Source organism: Platalea leucorodia, assembly GCF_965183815.1.
Source record: "Platalea leucorodia genome assembly, chromosome: 6".
Lineage (NCBI taxonomy): Eukaryota > Metazoa > Chordata > Aves > Pelecaniformes > Threskiornithidae > Platalea > Platalea leucorodia.
In genome coordinates, this window is record NC_138828.1 from 2,796,603 (window position 1) to 2,815,582 (window position 18,980).

Consider the following 18,980-nt stretch of genomic DNA (forward strand, 5'->3'; position numbering starts at 1 on the left):
GCTTGAAAATGCAGTCTGAAGGGGAATTAGCTCAATTTTTTCCATCAACTACCTCGCTTTTCTGTTTTGTGCTTTTTCATGCTCGGTATCAGTCAAGACCTTTTTACTCCTAATGGCCTAGGAGACATAAAACGAGCTCAGGTAAAATTCTCATTAGCTGTTCTTATGCGTACAGGGCTTCAGCCCAGTCCAAAACTTTAATATCAGATGCACTCGTGTCTTAAGGGTGAGCACACACAAACTCAACTGATCTCATTTCAGAGATTCTAATCTCACATTCTTGTCAGAAGAGAGCCCCGATGTCCCGTTCAAAAAACATACGCTTTCCAGATGAGACGGGGAGAAGTTTCCCTCCATACCTCCCCGGACCGTTGTGCTGAGAAAGATTAGAGGGGGAGAGGGGTTGTTTGGTTTAAAAACACAAGGTTAGCTGAATTTGCTGTTCGCTGGTCTTTTCCTCCCCAGACACACAAAATACACAAACCTTGGTTTTATACAAATCCAAAGCAGCTGGGCTACAGGATGGATTTTTTTCCCTCATACGTACATCTCTACCACAACTGGCTGCAATAGCTGTGAAGCCCTTAAAACAACTATAACTCATTTGGTTCGCTGAACTGACAAGACGGAAAACCATGAAGAATTTGAGGAAACGAGTTCAGGGTTGGTTTTTTTTTCAGCTAGTCCAACTAAACAAAGATCACACGTCCCCTTTACGAGCTTAAAGTACTGCAGGTTTTTTTCCAACTGACGCAGATAGCCAAAACAGGGCTCTGGCACGGCACCGGCGCGGGAGCTGTCAGGGCTGTCCCCTGCGAAGGGTCTCAGTTACAGGTCTGGTCCTTCCTTCCCCGACGAACGCCCGAGGAAATCCCATTCACGCTGAATTAAGGCTCCCGCTTGCAAGCGCAGGGCAGAGGCGAGCCCCACATCTAATTATAGCTGACTTCTATTTACAGGTGAGGGCGTACGGCGAGGAAAGCTACAGGGTAAGAGGATTCTGCACTCGCGCTGCTCAGCTGCAGCGATTCAGCGGGAGGCGATGAATGAAACGTTACTTAAGGACACGGGATTAGACCTGAAATCCTTCGATCCTCGTTTGAGAACCCCAAAATTGGGGAAGGTACTTCCCGACACAATCAGAGTTACAGTCTGCGCTTCGGGAGTGCTAAATCTCCGGTGCTCAGGGTTTGATGGATTTATCTTCACTGTTAAATACGTGCATGTGCAGATGCAGGGAGCGGCGCCGGCCCCAAGAATGGATTCCTCACAGCCCCTGCCGAGAGCCACAAGAGCCCTACTTCACCTTTTCTCCTGGGCATCCTTGCCTTTAGACACGTATGAAACTAATCCGCATTCCAGCGAGTCTCGACACGGCTCTTCCTGGATTTTGCTGGACCCCTGGAACCGGCCGGAGACATCCAGCGGAGCCGTGAATTGCTGCCGAGACGGGGGGCCAAGCCCCGAGCACCGGGGGAGCTCGCAGTCCCTGGCAGCTGCGGAGAGCACGGCGTCGCAGTCCCAACGCCTGCGAGGAAGCGCGTCGCAGCGCTACCGCGCTTTGTATTAAAGGCTAATTGCCGCGAGTAGCACCGAGCGTATGATCTAGCATACTACTCAATACAAATTTTAAGTCGTATACCCTCAGATAAGACCACAGTCCTAGCGTTTCAGCCACGGCATAAACGGAGCGAGTCTGTCCGTGCCAAAAAGCAGCAGGCTAGTTTTGCAGCAAGTAAAGCTGTCTCGTCACTGTCACAGAGTTACCTGCAATAATCCTTTACTAGAAAACGAGAGTTCGTTACCTGGCAATATTTATTTCATCTGCAAGCATACTGCAGATTAGAAGGGGGAAACCTAAAAGGTAGGTGGTGAAAATCTAGCAGAACACCGACACAGGATTAAGCGTTTATGGCAGAAGAGAGTTTTTTGGATCTTTAAGTCTTAATCATCAAACATTTGAACTGGCACAGGATGAGTCTTCGTTTTGCTTTTTCATCTGTCCTATCTTAAAACAATCCATACTTCTACCACATCTGGACCCAGAACCACAAACTTTGCTGTCCGATACTCAGCGTCAGCATTTGGGCGACTGCTCTGTGAAACACGCTGTGCTTGCCGAGTCTTTGCATTCTTGTTTTTACAGCGTCATATTACAGGAATATCAGACCCAGGCAGATTTAAATTTCAGTTTCTGCGTACTGAAACTCCTCCCTGCCCTGTATACTGCTGGCAAAAGCTTTGGCCACGGTTGCCTCCTATGGGCTTCTCAAGGTGCATTTCCAGCTAGAGGCAAGCGCAAAATTATTTGTATTTCTGCTGGCTGTTTCATCGCAAGCCAGACCCAGGTGGCTAACAGCTCAGGAAGGCCCGGGGTCCTTGCCGTCACACACACGTGGATTCAAAGTCTTGAAGCGGCAGCGGTCTCCTCCAGCTGCTGAGCAGCTTCGCTGGAAATCAGAGCTGGGCTTGCCGTTCCCACCGCCAGACCCCAGCAGCTTCGCTCCTTGCAACGGGGGAGAAGTCGGACAAATATCCCAGGGCCTGCTTGACGAAGTCTTTAAAACCACGGTGGTTAGACCATCTGAGTCACCCCCTACTCATCCATACCTGCCCGCAGGCCAAGCGATGACCACTGACCAGGTGACACCATCCAAAAGCTTCAGGATTACAGTTTCCTCCTTGGCAGGGAACTCAATTAAATTATGGTGAAATATCGCTCGTTATGAGAAGTGCTCTGCCAATTTAAAGCAATTTGCGGCAGTCGGAGGCCCTGCAATGAAATGAGCCCTGAACTGCGAGTCAAATGACAGAAACATTTTTCAGATATTAGTCACTTTAATATTATTTTGAAACAGTAGTGAGTCAAACGAGCATCAGTGTAATTTCCACAGTTACAGAAAAGGGAAAACAAACCTAAATCAAATACTTTTTTTTTTTTTTTCTTCTGCGTAACAGCAACGTTGAGCAAGACTTGAAAGCCACCACATGTATGTTTTTGAAACAAAAATGAATTCTGCCTGGGTTCCCAACTCCTAGCGTTCCCATCTCCCCCTCTGCTTGTCCTGGAACTAAACCAATATGCAAAAATCCCAACCTATTTTTGCTCGGTCTTCAGGGAGCTACACCGAGTTCCCTGAATCAGTTAACCCCCAAATCGGACGCGCATTAGCGCTGTCGCGAGGAACAAAGCAAGAAGACCCAGCCAGGGATGCGGGAACTGAAGCAGCACTGATTTAGGACAGCTTGAGCTGTGGCGGAGTTGCACCCTGCGGGTTCAAGCAAGGCGTTTGCTAAAATTCAGCTAACGCGGGTGTGCCACGAGCAGAATACGTGCACTTGGTTTCTTTGCTTTTCTAGTGCCACCAAAAAAAAAATTCTTGACGGCTTTTCTTGCAAAGAGTTCCCTTCGAAAACTTTGGAAGCTAGTAGAACTTGCTCTCCACTACAAACCTAACCTTGTAAACTTAGATATTATGACACTGATATTGTGTAAATTAAAGAAAACCTGGATAGGAGAACATCAGGGCATTAGTAAGAATAGTATTTAAGCCCTGAACAAACTTTGAAATCTGGGGGTTCCTAACAATGTCATGCTTACGCACTAACTCTTTGGCTACGAGTCCATCCTCAAAGGCCTAGAGCTGACTGGCACAGGAGGGCTACTCAGCTGAAACCCTAAGTATGGTCCCAGGTGAACTTAAGCAGCTCTAGCTCAGCTGTATATAACAAGGACTAAGGGGGAGGTTGCTTGGTTTGGAAGCATTGCAAGCAGTAGGTTTGTGGCTGCTTTTTTTGCACTTTTGTTTTTGTAAGGTGCTGTATTTGCTGGCTTTTGTGTATGGGGCACGCTGGCTATCCATTGAATCCAAAAAAAAAGGAATAATGTAACAGTACTGAAGGTGTGAAGAGTGTTAAAGAAGAAAGTTTGGAGCTATCAGGCTGCGCAGCAGGCTTCTACTCTGCAGATGCATTTTTTGGGCAACAAACAACAGGAGCTTCTGCACGCTTGGAGTTTCAGATAACCAGGTAATAACAGAGAAGAGCACCGCTCTTCTGTACTTAACTACCGAAGGCCTTCTCAGGTTATTCAGGTGTGGAGAGTATGAGATAGGGAGGATCTAGTTAGCAGTGCAAAATATAAATTGTGATTTTTCTTAGGGAGAAGCTGAAGCTAGGTCTACAAATTGCATCAACACAAGAGAAAAAAGGACACTATGCTAGGGATTAAGAAATTTCTTAACTCACAGTGTATTTTTTTTTTTTTGTATGGGTGGGGGAAATTAACAGCAGCTGCAAACGTAGAAAATCTCTTCCACTACACAGCACATCCAAACATACCAAAGTAACTATCTCAGGGTTGCTATGAGAGATGAACGGCATCACTATCACTTTTAATAAAGTCGGATCTCTTCTTCCGAAGGCAAATATCCCCCATCAAGCAGAAGGATTAACGTTTGTTCAGCGCAAAGAGAAAGCCTGCTCAAAGCTGTCCAGATTATTTGGCATCTATGTTGCAGGAGGCCTTTGAAGCCAGATAGGTCAAAGTCTCTTAGAGCTATGTGCTGCTGCAAAACAATGACCAGTCCCTTCCCCAGAGAGGTCAGAAGATGTATTTCTTAAATTACAGTGACTATAATGCGTTGTTCATTTCAGTTCTTTCATACCTCCGTGCGTAAATTAATTGTTTCTAACGAGAAAGCAAATCAAAAAGAGCTGCAACTTCATCTCGCCTCAGCCCTGTGTTCGTGGATGTGTTGGCACAACTCAAAATCCTCGCCTCCAGCAGCGGGACGTTCTTTGTGATTTTTTTTTTTTTTCAGTCTCTGTATATAGATGAGTCAAACTGCCAAAGCATTTTGAAAACTATCCAGCAGACAGCCCTGAATCATTCCTCCTTCCTCTGTGCAGTAACAGCTTACTGTCCATCCGCTTCCATATGGTGATCCCTCCCAGGAATTAAAAATCCTGCCGGCTGACGAGGCCGGAGCGTGTGCGTGCGCATGTATACGCACAGGCACGTGTTATTTAATGTCGGAAACTTGGACCAGAAGCTGGAAAACAGAGCCGTTTTTATCTTATGTATTTTGTAAACGGGACTAAAGGGTTGCAAAGGGAGGAGAGGAAGGCTACTCGTCTGTAATAAGCGTGCTCTGTTTTTATGTGAGTGTATGGCAAAAGTCTCCCCGTTTCGGCCTCGAGAAGGGGAAGTACGGCTAATACCCACAAACACAAAAAATTACTTAGAGTACTTTGAGGGGGGTGAAGATCAAGCAAATACGGTGATTGTTTAAGGGTATGTTAAGGGGATTTAAAACAAAACTGCTACTACTAGGCTAGGTATTTATGTGTTAGCTTAAGGTAAAGTACTTAGTATATCAGTATATATAGTATCCAGTGTATATATACTCGCAAGAACATACGCATGGGGAATTTCGGTAGTCTTTTGCTTGGATCTCAACTTTGGTTTTTGTGCTTTCCTGCAGGAAAAGGCAAGGCGTTCAACCACCTCTGCTGTCTCTAGCAAGAATTCAACGAGCACCATCAGTCTGCCAACAAAGGTACTGTCTCTTTGCAGTTTCTTACTCCAGTAACCTGACTGGGGACAGACATTATCAGTGAAAGAAATGAAAAAGCCTCATCACGGTCTTTTATTAAAAAGAGAAAATAAGCATTTTGTTACTGTCATTTCCCAATACTGAGATTTCGAACAATCCTTGACGAAAGTATAATCCAAGTACATAAATAGAGACTACTCGGACACAAGTAACTATCCTACCAAGAGGAGGATAGTTAAACAGAAGTGGAAATAAATCGCAAGGCAAAAGATGAAATTGGAAGTGAATATTAAATCTAAGGAATAACAACAAAAATTTCAAGCTTAGCACCATGGAGCTAGCAACAAATGATTAAGTCCACAAGCACAACTGGAAAAAATATTTTGTTTTATAAATCTGTAAAAAGACATATTTATTTTCATATCATCCATCCAAGAAAATGGTTTCTCACGAGAAGGCACAGTGACTCTGCTGTGCAGAGGGCTTCCCTGCATGAACTCAGGAGGACTATTGATTTCTACTCACTAGCAATCTCTTCTTTAGCAGAAAGAGGCCAAAAACCACATAGTTAGGAGAAACATGGAAGCATAGAGCATTAAAGGTTGTTTGCTTCTATTTCTTTAAGTCTGTAGCAACAGTAACGCTGCCTCTATAGTAACCTGTAGACAGGGCCTCAGCCCAGTTTGCTTTTTTTAAATAATCTGGGCTCCAAGCGGGAACAAGGCAGGACCTTACTTCAGTAAAGCTGTTAGGAAATGGCATCAGCTTGTATTCTTCTCATCTGCTAATGCGTTTAAAAATACAGCAAGGTAATACGGGGGGTTTCTTGAACCACATCAGTCGTGCATCTAAAACCAAACTTGCTTTAGGTAAGACATCTTTGTTGCTTTTAGTTTCAGTACTTAAATACCTTAACTTGAAACTTTTAGGGAGTCTTAGACATATTGCAAGCTGAATGTTTAAATGAAGGTGCCACCTCTTCTACATGATGAAAATAAATATTAGATGTAGAAAATAGTTCAACAAAATAAGTTTCAGAAGTAATTTTCATAGTCCTTCCTTGTACCTATCACAAGGCAGATCTTCTTCAAGGACTATAGCTTTATATTGCAGCTGATGCAGGCAAAATAAGCAGAAGTGGCAAGACCTAAGTAGCGGGATCTCTATGCTGATGCTGAGAGGATGAAAAGCTGCTCCTCTAAGCTACAACTGGTCAGGAGGCATGTTTGTGCTGAGAAGCAGAAGGGAACAGACTCTTACTATGGTCCTGCCCCCGCCTGGCAATTTTATCTTTGCCATAGTCAAAGGAAACTCGGAGCCCTCCACCAGGTCTTGGAACAAGGTCGGGCAGGCAGGAGGCATCTTCATGAAGTAACTTCAGGGTCGGGAAGAGAGCACTACTGCTTGATAAACATGGTTGACGATTTGGAAAGTCCTGACCAGAGTGGTGGCAACCCTGTGAGAACCTGCGTGCAGGATTTTGGACTTGGACTCACCCACTCCAGCTAGCGAACCCAGAAGCATGGTTGAAAAGGACACGTCAACAACAAGCACGGTGACGATACGGTTGTCCAAACCTTGCTCTAGTTTTTATTCGATGTGGTACTTAGATAAGGCTCAGGAAGAGGAGGCTGTTTAAGTTTCGCGTGTTCAGTTTCACAGAAAATCCTCTCTTTGCTCATGAGCGAGTTCTTCGTTGTGCGAGAGGTGCAGCAGTTCATAGGGATCTGCTAGAGGCTGTCGTCCAAAGGGACTGCTTTCAGGGACTGGAAACACAGTCACTGTTACCTTAACTACCCAGCTTTCTTCCTTTCCAGTAAGGAATTGCATGCACACTGGTTAGGGTACTGGCTCAGCTCACACGGAGCTGCTCAAGTCCTGTCAAGCCCCTGTAAGGCAGGCAAAACAAGATGTACGACCGGCTGCAGCGACGTTCGGCAACCACATCCTGCGAGGCTTCTCGCCTCCTCTGCCTGTCTTGACACACGGCACAAGCCCGAGCGCAGGGAAATTCAAGCTGGGGGTGGGAACAGTGCAACGCAAGAGGTAACCAAGAAGCTGCAGCCGATAGTAAATTCGGTGGCGGTGGGATCCCGGGGGGGGCTGCACGTTATCACTTCAACAAAGACCGTAAGAGCCCGGAGAAGCACAGAAAAGTCATACAAGCAAACCCTGGAAGGGAAAAAAAAAAAAGGCAGCAAAAGCCAAGGGGAGGAGTGGGATGGGAGGGAATGGGCTGTATTTGATTAACTCTGGAGCCAACTGGCACTCACTTGATGGAAATGCTAATTGTCCTACTGACATACACCCACTAGTTATTTCCCCCTGTTCCCTCATCTCCTCTAAATGAAGTGTAGAGTCTTTTCTTAAATCACAGGTAACACAAGAATACCCAGGTTTCCACCCTTCCTTTTCCCCCATGTCACACCCCCACTTACAAGAACAGCTGAACTATTTACTGCATGGAAATACTATGTAGCATTACGTAGTTATTTTTAATTTCTGTACTTAGTTAACATTTCAGTCCTTCCTCCAAAAGAACAGTTTCTGCTCTGTTTGAAGTAGTCTGTTACCTCTCGTCGTGTGCACGACAGCTCTTGAATATCTGCATCGAGCCATAGAGTAATACCTGCCTTTGTCCGCAGATGCCTTTTATGCTTATTGCTTTCAAAGGAGCTCTTAGGGGCTAGTTTATATGCAAACACAGGGTAGGTAGCTCCTCCAAAGCAAAGCTCTGATTAACAGAAATGCATACAAGAGGTCTATTATAGGGCAAAAAGAGTTTCAACAGCCGGCCTGTAAATAAATCTGATCAGAAGCCCCCAGAGGGAGGGTTTAAGTAGTACATTTATTTACATGGGTATCCCACAATCGTTCAAAGAAATGACCCATTTGCAATGCTGCCCCATCCCCTGGAGAGCGCCGGTCTTAATGAGATACAGGACAGAGTGGCTTAAAGGATTAAGGACTGAAGTCACCGGGAGTCTGGGGAAGGAAGCAGCCAGTGCCGGATCAGTAGCAAGCATTAAGCCAAAACGCTGTCCTGGGCACAGAAGACAAGCAGCCGTGCATGGCTGCGACTTAAAGCAGGAGGTTTTCCTAGCGCCGGTTTGACAGCGATAGGACCGAGGAGAGAGAAAACTGTCAACCTCAAGAACTGAGTAAGTTTAAAGTGTCGTGGTGTGCAAGCATCCCTCCGCGCCTCTAGGGAAAGAGCTGTTCTATTGACAAGCCCGATCCCACACCTAAGCTCGTTCGGTCACTCGCTTAGAAATGATAAAGACGCTGTTCAGGCTGCCCCGAGCCACCGCCTTGTCTCATTCAACTCCTCAGCATCAATAACTGGAGAGAAGTCAGCTATCGACCCGTTTTTTGAGCAAAAAGTACACCAGAATTATTAATTCACGCACAGCACTGCAGCAACTTGGGAGCGGTCTTCTCAATGAGCATTTCTTCCTTTCTTTAAAATACAGTTTCAATAACCTTCCATCCTTCAAAGAAAAGTTTGTTGTAGGAGAAAAGGACAAATGAGATTATTTCCGTGGCTACGACATTATCTTACCCTTTAAGTGGTAGGCTGCCAAAACTTTAACAAAATAAGCAAAGCCCAGCAGCACTTCAGCTACTCTCCCTATATGATGGCAAGATAAAGGCCAGCTTATCGCTCACAATCTGTTCTTTGCAGCAATAATTAACAACAGGGAAATCTGCCGCCATAAAACTTACTTCAGATAGCTTTAAAGTTACAAGGCCTGCCCTGTTCAACTACAGGTAGATTTGGATGAGTCAAAGCTCAAGATTTTAAAAGAATGAGAGGGGGGAAAAAATAATCAAGCCAGAGGAAAAAGCACACACCAATAGTGGAAACTGTTTTGCAATTGCTGGCACAATAAATCAGCCTTTTCAAATTTCAGCCCGGTTTCAACAGGCCCCAGGGTGCTGCACTAGTGCTCAAAGTAGCCAAGCTTGTATGCTCAGAAGAGGAGGAGAAAGAAAAGGGATCTCTCTAAAATAAAGCAGTTGATAGGCATAAACCCCTTTCTCGGTAGGGTATATTTAAATGTACTTTACTATTTTAATCAAAGAAGTAAAAAAGCTTGCCTGAGAAGAGCATATTATTTGGATATCGAAAAAGTTAGTTCAGCTGCTTCCATATCGGATGATCCAAGTCTTTCCCTTGTGGATTTACACCATACTTAAACTTCCAAATACTAGATTTCATTGTTAACGAGTAACACATACTCTTCTAGCTACGTTCCAGTAAGGTGGAAAGTGAGAAACGACAGCAACAACAGCCCAAGACCATCTCTGCGAGGACCGGGAAATTCACCTCTGACAGAAAAGCAAGACGCGGATATCTGGAGGTCAAACTATCAGCATCTATGAAATCGGACCACAACAAGACACACAAGAGCTGTCATCTCCAGTGGGTCAGGACGCTACCCAGTGCAGGAGGTATCCTGCTCTCTAAACCAAAATTAGCAGAAGGTTCATTCTGTTGCTCAGAACGATCACTGTAATATTTCGTTTATTAGAGGGAAGTAGGCCATACGGGAACAAACCCTGAGGTACATGTCAGCTGGCAGGGGGCATGGCCGAGAGCTGACACGAATTGCGCTCGTTCCTCTGCCAGAAGATAGGTTGAACTTGGGTGGATTCCTCTGGTTAGCCACTTCAAGGGGTTTCATCTAAAGTGCGTGCATTACCTAACCAGGGAATACCTTTGGCAATTTTTGCTGAAAAAAAGGCCAAACAGGTCAGTTGTCTGTTAGTTCTTAATATGCTAGCTCGTGTAATTCTAGAGTTCCCTATTGTCTGTGTTTGCAAAGGCTTCCTCGTGGTCCCCCCTCCCTCCCCGTCGGACTGGGTGGTCCTTTGGTCACGGTCCTTCGCTGCGGATTCGGAGTTACGCAAGGCATCGGGCACCGTCGGAAGAGCTGCGGCACTAATGCTCACTTTCAAAGCACTGAGGTGCTAGGAGGTCCGAGTACTCACGACACTAAGTGCTGTATAAACGTGCAAAGAAGATAATGATCTCTGAAAGGAAGTCAAAGAAGAGAAATAGAGTCTGAAGCCCCGGTCCTACGAAGCGTCGCTCACTGCTGGGCTGCACACACACCGCTGCTCTACAGAAACAGAGCCTAAAGCAAGAGCACCGACACAGCGGGTATGCGGAAGAGGCAGGTACGGATTCAGGAATGCTGTAGCGTTGTTGACAGCTTGAGGTTTTAAAACACATAATTTTCCAAGTAGAAAATACTTCTGAGTTATACTCATCTCCCCGCATAGACGTCCAGGGTTGTTTTGTCCATACCTGCAGCTGCCTCGAAATAAATGGCCATCAATTTAAAACTGAACGCTATCACCTTTACCTGCACGGGGAGCTTTGTTTGGCAGCACCCAGGGGTTATTACAGCAGGCAGCAAAACATCTTTTAGTTCATCACAGGACTAGTCACGGTGCAGTCTTCAAGTCAAACCGTATACCAAAAAAAATACATCAAAGGATGAAAGAGGTATCATTAGGTCACAGCCTCACTCAAACTTTGCTACATGTCTGCAAAAAGGCTATATAACCTTGTAATCTGAGACATATTGAAGAGATTTTAGTACTGTTAAAACAAAACAAAACAAAAACCTTCTATTCTATCCATAAGTCTCAAATACTTCATACCTGTGTTTCTCTCCTCCACTCAAAATATTCCTAATTAATCTGATGAACTCCACTCCTCCACAATCTTTTGCTCCAGACTACGAAGGAGAAGGATCATTGCACAGGTACAAAAATGTGCTGAGGGACTGAACTACTCTCAATGGTAAGACATAACTTGGCTGGAGGAAAAAATGCAAGCCAAGGGCCATCTGACAGTCTGAACCCGGCTCTTCCTGGCACTTGTGACTATATTCTGGATGTGAGAAGTTGTCCGGCCCCGTTTTTCTTTTGCTTTCTTAACTTTCCAAAACAAAAAGGGATTAGAGGAAAGGCGTTCACGAGTGGAAATTTCTGCTGGGTGAATAATTCATCCTGTGCTAGCTCTCTCCCACTTCCAGGGCCAGTTGTAAATTCGTGTAACAGGATAAATATAAATTGAATTTTAAGGTATAGAGGAAGCAGTAACCAGTTTTCTGGAACTACATTCAGCGCTGTCCCAGTTGGCCTTTTCCTGCCTGGAGCTGCAAGTTCCACGAGTCTAAGAAAATGCAAAGAAGAGTGTTTTGTTTTACCTGGAGAGCACAATTTCTGACGACTATTCTGCTTTTATGTCCCTTGCAAATCGGTTTGAAGTTTCCTATCTGTATCAGCAGGAAGCTCTGTCTCGCAGCAGCCCGTGTCACGTCTGCGAGGGCTGAGGAGCGCATACCGAGACGTGCTCTGACAAGAAGCGAGTGAACCAACCCTTTCCGAAAGGCCAGGAAACGCTGGCAGTTTCACGGCGCTGGTAGCGGTTTCTATCTGTGTTTCTGCCCGCGGATGACGGGGTGGCAACTTCTACGCTTTCCTCCGAGCGTTTTAGTTCTGCTCCAGCTCTCAGCCTGAAGCAACGAGAAGAGCAAAGGATATTCTCCACGTGTCAAGGCTGACTCAAGATAAAAGACATTTATTTGAGGGAGATATGCACCCCTTGTGCCATCGGGAAGCTTATTGACCGGACACAAGTATGTACGGCAAGCAAGCCTCGGGTGTGCGTTCACCTCCACCCCCCAAGAGCAAACTCCCTAGCTTACATGGGAGAGACAAACATATCTGGAGTGCTTGAATGGGACTTGTGCATCAGAAGCTCTCAAATACCTTTTTTGGCCATGAAATTTTAGCGTTAAGCACCAGGAGGAGGAACAGCTGCAGGCCACGGAGCTGAAAACTTCAAAACCTGCAGGACTCTGCTGTTTACTAAACACAGGATGGTAATATCCAGGAAAGCATACAAAGTATGTTTTCTGTTTTCCCCCTTTCTCAGTTTTCCTGCAAGTATCGCATGGAAAAAACCCAGCTAAAAATCTGCAGAAGGAAGTCCTCCCCAACATGCTTCTCTCTCTACCTACTTAAAGCCAAGCCAGAACCTTCTGTGAGCGCCTTTGGATTGATTTCTTAGGCAGAAAAGAAAGCAAAACTAATTTGCGATTAGAAGGCACAAAGATGTTCAGTCAGATGGAAGCGTTCCTGAAAAGCGAGGGGAAAACCACCCAATCGATTCATTGAGCTGCCCTGAAGGGTAAATGGCAAACTCGAGCCCGGTCTACAAATCCTGACTATTATTAACAGCTTGATCAAAAGCGGATGTTTTTTGTAGTTATCTTCGCACTTGTGTAATCTGATGAACTAAAAAAAATATGTTGGATGGAGCCTGACACCAAAGCAAAGAGGACGAAAAGAAGAGGGGGTTGCTTCGCGCTGTTGTTTCCAACGTGAGGTTCAGGTCCCTCGCTCAGTGAAGAAGCTCGCTAAAAAAGGTGGTTTCAGCTGGTAGCGGACACTCGAAGAAATGAAAACAACAGAGGCTTTCTGGGTTTCAAATTGACCCAAAAGGCACACATCTGAGCCTTCACAAAACCTTGCTTAGCAGCCCACAAAAACCTCCTTCTCCAAATGATCTGTCAGTGAAGCAGGTTTCTGGAGCTGTCAGAATGTCTGAAGAAGAACAGCAAAGCCATTTTTTACATGGGGAAAGCTCCCTTTTCAATACTGGGACCCCGTAAGGTGAAGGCTACGTATCCCTTCTGTCTGTAGCTGTGAGCCACGGCATACATGCTGCTAAGCAGAAGGCAATTCCTCTTCCCCTTCGCTTTTCCCGAGACCTTCCTTCTCCTTGCCCGCCCCAAAAGCGGCCAACAAAACCTCCCTCCGCAGCCACGCAAGGCTAAACGCTCCTCTCTCTTCTGCAACTTGCAGAGCTGCCTCGGCCCATGAGTATTTTTTGCTTTTAAAAAGTGTTTAAGGTTGTTTAATTGGGTTTTTAGTTTCAGGTGGTTGTAAGTAGGAGACTAGAGAGCTTTTGACTTGCGGTGGTAGTTGTGTAAGGACCGGCATAAAGGACCCACAGTCGGGAGCTTTGGGTTGCGTTCCCCTTTCCAACACAGGCCTCCGGAGACCGCAGGTGGGTGCATAACTCGGGAAGGGCAAAGGCCCAGGGGCTCTTTGGAGAAGCGCTGCCTCCGGTAGTTTCCCAGCCATAAAAATTCCTGCTGCTCCTAGCCGAGGGCGCAATAGGTTTGCCTTTACGCTTGGTTGAGGGTAAGGAATAATCCTGATTCACATCAGCAGGGATGACGGCAGGGTGCTCTGAAGGATTAGTTTGTGTCTGTAAACAGTCAAAGATTTACCAATCCTCAAGCTGCAAATGGAGGGGGGAAACCCCAAAACTAAAACCCTTCTGGAAGATCCATTGCCCCACGGACTCAGAAAGTATATGCCCTCTCCTGAGGGTTGGCATCTTTATTCCTAGACTTTTCCCTCAGTAAGTTGTACTGATTATTGTCGTCGGCGAGATTTGTGTCCGCTTTGGTGGGACAAGTAAAATAGCACAAGAGGACCTACTTGGATTGGAGCCAGACAGCAGCGCTGCTGTTTCGATCCCCAGATCGCTATTTTTGACCCCGACGCTTTTAACCATCGGTGTCACAAGCAAGCCTCAGCTCGCTCTTGGCAGTGAGGCAATGAGCGAAAACCCCTCCTCTTCCTCTCTCCTCCGGCCCTACTCTCGCTGTTGTGCTCAAAGTGGAAGTTACAAAAGGGAAAAACTTTCCTTTCTCCGCGGCTAGCGTAGACGGTCCGAGCACCTTTGTTAACAGGGCTGTGTTGTAAATCTGTGAAATCTGCCTGCAGACAATGTACGCGCAGTGTTAACTTTATTTAAAATATGCACCTATACCATAGACTTAATATCCTAGGAAATCTGCAGATGGAGTCCTACAGCCCTTTTAATCTCCTTTTATGTACACTTCTCAGAGAAAACATAAAGCTCCTTTACAGGCAAGCAGAACGTGCAAGACAATAAACCCTTTAGCTGAATGCTAACATAACCATGTAGCTAAACAGCTACAACGCCGTGCAATCATAAAACGCCATTAATCATTTACATCAGGAAATGCCAAAGTAAGGGTGAACACACACAGCCTTATCTGTTCCTTGTGTACACATGCAGGCTACAAGCTTTAGTTAAATTACTTGTGTGCGTGACACGCAACGACTAAATGGGGTTCTGTTCCTTGGCCCTAGGTGTTGATTTCGTGCAGCTTCTAAAATCTCTGTGTTCACTGACTGAACGTGAGTTGTAGCTAAAATCGTTTGTAGCTGCTTTTTCTTCATCTTGGAGCATTTTCATTGGTGCTGGGTTAACATTTCCCCTTGAAAGGGATAAAATTTGTTTCTTGTGGAACACCATATAAGGTTTTTCTGCTTTACATGAGGCATTTCTGCCTACCTTCAATCATATTTTCAATGACCACCTCTCAAACCCTGGAGGGAAAGCTTTCTGGTAGTGTCTGAATGCTGTTAAGTCACTTCTTGATCCTCTGTAGGGAGGTGCGCAAGCGGCTGTGAAAATTTTTCTTCTAAACAGGATTCCAGAGCAACTCTTCTGGAGGGATTTTCTTCCAGTGCTGCTCTTTTTTTATTCAGAGTAATTTCAGTTTGGGATTTTTTTTTTCTTGCTCAGAACTCTGAGAGAGGAGTTTTCTCCCAAATAACAGAAACCAAGTCTTGTCCAGTACCTTGCCATTACAGGTAGCTGTCACGTTGCCCTTTTGTGAATTTACCAAGCTTCAAACAAAGCCAGCCAGCGTGTTCAGCTAAATGCCTTACACAGTCCTCTCCGCACCTTGCTCTCCGAGATCTGCTCCAAGGCACTCCGGACAGAGGCACAAATGGATCCAGTAAATCCTGTGGATATCAGATCTTTTTGCCATCTCCTGCGGGATACATCAGAGTTCGCTTTGTCCCCTCCGAGCTGTCTGAACTTTTTTTGTGGGGGGGTGGAGGGAGCCTTGTGGTGGGAGGTACGCGTGCGAAGTTTGCTGACACAGACCTGAGATGCACAAGCTTTTTAGATGGAGAAAGAGAGCAAGAGAATTCCAGATAAAGACACTGATAAAGAAACGTCCTAAGATAGTCTTTGCTTTTATCTTTACAGGTGAGATGAAGAAGCTGTACAGACAAATCACTGAAGCCCAAAGAATTACTGAAAAGGTGAAGTTAGATGGTGCTGTCACTGCCGATCTAAGAATCAACACTTTTAAAAAAACATGAAGGCTTTGCAGCCTTTATCTCCTGTTTTGTTTATTTATTTACTGTCAGGTTAGTGAGTGAAACTGGCTCGGCACAGCGTCCAACGAGTGGCCGGGCTGGAAGCGAAGCAGCACTTCCCCTTCTGGCACCAGCAAAGTTCAATCAGCTCAGCTGGGACAGTTGCACCATCAAAATAGCTCGCCGCGTGTTTTGACACGTACGTTAACTGATAACCTGATAAATAGAGGAGAATGCAAAGCTCTTGGATGTAGTCACAACTTCCAGAGCGAGGGAAGACCTGACAGCTGGGCATCCTGAGCAAGGTAAGTGCAGCACTAAAGGCAGCTTGCTCCCCTAGCCTGAGCCACCAGCAGCACGCAGGGGACGTAGACAAATGCAGAGGAGAACGATCTACATCTTTACGGCGCTAGCACATCTGCTCGAGACAGGAGAAATGCTCTGTTAAACTGAAGAAAGCAAGTAACAAGCACCCAAGCCTTGATTACAGGCTATCATCAAGAGAACCGCAGAATTTAAAAAAAAAAAAAAATATTACAAGAGGCTTAGCATTTAATGCTCTAAAGTAGTAAATCCACAGCAAATCCTCCTGAATCTAAATATGCCTAAGACATATTTTAACTTATTTTTTGAAGTTTACTCAAATGCCACTTTACGCTCCCAAACAACTAAGCTCCACCGTTAGATTTGCTTTCTCAGTATTCTGCAAATCAGGTTACATCCAGGGCCTCCAGTGCCCTTCTGGCATCCCAAAAGCTCCTTCCAATGAATAGTAAGCAAGCCATTTATTTGTATTTATCTCCCCCTTTAAACCCAAGTAACCCAAAAGTGTCCAACAGATTAAAGCTGATCTAAGCAGTATTTTTTTTTTCTGCAGTTAAAGAAAGTTTGCTCTGAAATTATGCACGTTGCTGACGCACAATTTTATCGTTTAAAAACAGAATGGCCTCAGAAAGGTTTTAAAAAGATAAAAGAAATACACCTCCCCATTTGTGCACATTGACTCTGACCAAAAGAGACAGAGGCTGCTACTATCTAGCTAAATGTAAGTTTTTCTTCTCAGTGTTTTAGATTTAAATTAAGTAAAGACTTAACCCAGTGTGGAAATTCATTACTTTTTCTCCAGTGGTGCCTTTTCGTTTTACTACCAGAGTCCACACACACCCTGGGATCACTTTCTGGCTTATTTCTTGTAAGGCTGGTGTGAAAGCTAAATATTACCGTGCCTGGCAAACTTAGTCAAAAGCCTGCCTCGCTCTTTGCAAAAACAAGAATGTTAATGAAAAACAACCACAGTCCACATGGAGGGGAAAAAAAAAAAATATCCCAGCTTATCACATTAAATGGAAGTTTTATAAATACCTTTGGAGGTAAAGAAAACAAGTAGCAGCTATAACACCACTTACTTCCGCAAGAGAATTTCCACTGCAAAGGTGACCGAGCTCCTACAGACTGTGGATGGGAAGAGGAGAGCCACACACAGAAAATATACCCTGGCCGGTTGTCCCTTCCAAGCCAGGGGCAAATAAAGCCAGGCTAAAAGCAATTTCGGAGTATACTACATCCTTGGGAGCATGGTGCTTTACTGGCAGCAGCACTGCAACCAGGAGAGGGAAAAACACCCTTTAAAAGCAAAAACAAGCTATATCAGTAAAAGTGCACTTTTGCAGATAACTGCTTCTACAGCTGGGACTTCTGCTGGCACAGCTATGTCAGTCACGGGTCACGCTTCGTCACAGCGCTCGCGGACAGAGCTGTGCCAGCAGAAGTTTGCCATACAGACCTGGTGGGAAACTCAACAGCCGCTAAAATGAATCTGCAAAGTTTCGTGGTTTTCGTGCTGCTGCCAAACGAAGTTTTTCTAACACTCCGATGACGGGTAGTCTTACTCCTGTGCTGCTGACACGTTAGGATCTCTGCTTCCAAGGACAGAAGAAACCTAAACTTAGCTCAGGAACGTGGCAATACCTATCAGCCATTTACATTGTACTTTATCCTTCAATTAAATACACAAACTAAATTAGAAAGAGCCCCTGTAGGAAAAAAAGATAAAACGGAATAAATTAAATTCTGCTGTGCTTTAGCACTCGGCGTAGACCGCCCTCGCTTTTAATAGTAAGACAAGAACAAAACTGAAAGTGTTTAACAGGATTTGTTTAGCAGACAGCAAAGCACTGCAAAATTCCCACACTTCAGTTAAACCGAACAGCCAAACTGTAACGGGGCTTTTGTCATCTTCAATCGTCTTTGAAGACAGCGGGCAAGGAGATTTAACGCCCGAATTGACGCTCAAACGTAAGTGCTATTCGGATGAATCGCCACGATCCTGCGGGTCGTGTGTACAGTGATGCGTATCGTTATTCCAGAGCACGGAGCAGCAAGATGTCAGAAGCGTGCGCCGCCAATCTGCTCTGGAGCAAAATTACAAAATCAAGCTGTAAATAAACTCCCACCACCCTCCGTGGGGGAAACGAAAGCTACAGGCAAGCGCTTCGGTGCCTCTGAAGCCGCTTGCGTTCAATAATGAACAAAGCCGTCCGAAGCGCGGGGCTGTGGAAAGGAGAAGGGCGACGTACGGGAAGTCAGGTCAGGCTGCAGCGCTCGCAGGCAGCGCAAAGTAAACCTCAAATGTAAAGCCTGCCTTTCTCTTTTGTGAGGTATCGCCAGCACGTGGCCGTACCTAAAGCGGGCTGCGTTTCGGAAGAGCGACATTTGGCCGTACAAATTTCACCATCGCTTCCTATTTTGATGGGGAGAAAGCAGAAATAAGATCACTGGCAGTGCTGTGTTTGTAAAGGCCGTGCTCCACCTTCATCAGAGCTTTCTGGCCCTCCGAATTGGGATACAGCTTCTAGCAATTCCTTGGGTTGTGTCACAGGGAAGACTTTGTTGCTAGAAATAATGCATTTATTTTTTTTTTAAGTTAAACAAAAAAAAGCACCGAGGCAAAAACATCTCAAAGGAACGGCAGAGGCTAAAAATAGACACGTTATCACCACTTTCATTATCAGCCACGTCCACGTCCACAAGAAGTCTAACGGTGAGCGACTTTGGAATGAGGTGTTTTCCCCTCCAGGTTAGTTTGGGGTTGCGGGGGAGCGTGTTTGTGCTTGGCTGCGCAGCGGAGCCTCACGGAGGGGGGACGGCACAGGTACGAATTTAATTGTAGGAAACCCCCCTGCT

General features: G+C 45.4%; 1 protein-coding gene across 6 annotated transcripts in view; it reads right to left on the reverse strand.

Annotated features, from left to right (window-relative positions):
- CNOT6L (CCR4-NOT transcription complex subunit 6 like) overlaps positions 1–18,980 on the reverse strand; it is a 37,020-nt gene that overhangs the window by 16,960 nt on the left and 1,080 nt on the right. The window contains exons 1-4 of one of the 6 annotated variants that reach the window (XM_082315802.1): positions 17,581–17,689; positions 17,204–17,420; positions 11,783–12,091; positions 10,931–11,024 (exon numbers count right to left, since the gene is read on the reverse strand). The exons of 1 other annotated variant lie outside the window; for it this stretch is intronic. The gene's annotated coding sequence lies outside the window, so the exon portion shown is untranslated. Of the gene's footprint in view, positions 1–10,930; positions 11,025–11,782; positions 12,092–14,976; positions 15,464–17,203; positions 17,421–17,580; positions 17,831–18,980 lie in introns of those variants that run through there. 4 more of the 6 variants (XM_082315805.1, XM_082315804.1, XM_082315803.1 and 1 more) reach the window with 4 other exon arrangements.